The sequence below is a fragment of the Euprymna scolopes genome, chromosome 16 (genome assembly GCF_053919585.1).
Source record: "Euprymna scolopes isolate OS-2025 chromosome 16, ASM5391958v1, whole genome shotgun sequence".
Lineage (NCBI taxonomy): Eukaryota > Metazoa > Mollusca > Cephalopoda > Sepiida > Sepiolidae > Euprymna > Euprymna scolopes.
In genome coordinates this window covers 145,666,086-145,668,361 of record NC_136497.1, presented here as the reverse complement: position 1 = coordinate 145,668,361, position 2,276 = coordinate 145,666,086, and positions in this window count along the sequence as shown.

The window sequence follows — 2,276 nt, the reverse complement described above, 5'->3', positions numbered from 1 at the left end:
AGTTGACTCTCTTCAAAATATAATTTGAAAGAAATATTTCAGCGAATTCTTCTTGTGTTCTTCATCTTCATGAAAAAATATTCTATGGCAACGATTAGACAACAAATAGTCTACCATATAAATAAGTGGAAAACACGTAAATAAACAGCTCGTAAAAAACAGCTTGCAATTACGTATAAATAAATTTTATTCTCTTATTGAACATATAGCCTTATTTATCCCTTTGTTTGTAGATAGCGTGGTATTTTGCAGTATAAATATTAGATTGTTCCTTGGACTATAGTTATATAAATACTTCGAAGAGTTGGAATGTAATTAGTTCGAAAAGCTGATCCTTAATGACAAATCCCAAATCCGATTATTGTAATACAGTCAAAATATAGTCAAAAGTGCTTTTGAAAGCGTATTTCAAATATTAAGAGTCGCATGCTTTTAAGCTAATGTTCACAATAAAGGTAAAATGCCAATTGAGACCATGTCTAAACTTGAGTGTGTAAGGAAATGAGCGAAATGTATGCTTACAAAACTAAAACTTCTAAACGTTTGCATATAAATACAATAAGGAAGGCAGGAAACTGGGATAGTTTTCAAAGTCTCGCGATCCGAAGGAAAATACCATCAGAGTAGAAGACTTATCAGCATCTAAAGATCTGACGTGGTGGAGATTTCACGCTTGACGAGTTTTTTCGTAAGTATCTACGTCGAAGGGGCACACGTGATACGAGTTCTTCAAATCATATTTCATTAAAATACTTCTAGAACAAGCACACACAGGGATGCAACATTGTGGCGCTGGTACAGGGGTTGGCGATTGGTAGATAGTGGGGAATGAATTACATTGGAAAGCCTTTTTAGAGCCTGCCAAAGAGAGAGAGAGAGAGAGAGAGAGAGAGAGAGAGAGAGAGAGAGAGAGAGAGAGAGAGAGCAAGACTAGTGAATCTACTCAACTGTTTCAACAACAATGTATTGGCAAATGGTGGCGTTGGAGAGATGCAGGATAATGGCTGAGTAATTTCTAAAAAAAACCAACCTTACTTGCAGTTCTTTATTTTTTGGCAACATCAAATCCTGAGGATTTCTTATGTAACAATTATTAAAGAATTTCCGAATTAGAAGATAATTGGTTTTAAAACTATGCATAAAAGAAATGTTAAATTCCGTCTCTTGTAATACATTAAATTAATTTAAAAATTTTAGAGGGGCATGTAAATTTGGATGGGAGTTTCAATTAAATTTACGTTTTGAAAAGAATGCAAATAAAATCGTATATTTTATGCACTTTACATATGTGGCACTATTTCCTTGTGCCACTGTTTCTAACACACTCTGCAGCATGGACGGGGGGTAAATTGTCCAGGAGCGTAGAGATACAATGAAACCCCTTCCCATAATTCCCTTGCTATCTTTGGCTTTTTCCTGCACGACCACCATGATGTGAGGACACATATTTTGTCTCTCCGTAAATGAGGGGGGCACCCCCTCCCTCAACACTAGTTAGGGTAGTTTAGTTAGCTTCGAAAAGCCTATTATCCATTTTTAATCGTAAAAATGAATTGTAAATTGTTTTTTGTAATATATATTGTATTTCTAATGTAAAATAAAATAGTGAGTTATACCTTATGTATATTACAATTGTGTCGCGTGTCATTTTTCTTGTGTCTGCCATGAATGCCTTCATAAATGTCTTAAGTCGAAAGGCGGCCCTGAGGACAGAGAGATGAAGATTCCCACCAGAACGCCACCAGGATGAAGAGATCATCTTGAGAAAAGAAAGGAGCCACACCCAGATCCAACATCTCAGGTATGATTTTCTTCTTGCTATTCAGACCCTGATGACTGGCCCATCCTCATGTCTTCATAAGACCGCTTTAAGACATTTACTGTAACACGTCTGTCGGTCACACCTCAGTGACCGGCTGATTGTGGTATAAATGTTGCCTTAAGACGCAGGATTGACCCTGGTTAATTACCAGACGGATCTCGTCGCATCTGTGTCGCAGTATAAATGATGCACTATGACCAGAACATATTGTTTCCCAGCATGGAAATAATTTCGACCCTTAAACCCACGGCACAACCAAAAATAACGACCACTAGACGAATCGAATAAAAAAAAATGGTCCACCGTCTTTAAAAACGGAAAAAAACTATTATTTCTGGCAAAATTTAAAAAAAAATGGCAGACCAGTACACACGCGCACAAAAAAAAATGCACTCAAAAAGGAAAATTCAGAACCAGAACAAAAAATTGTCTTGCACCTACAAAAAAAAAAAAA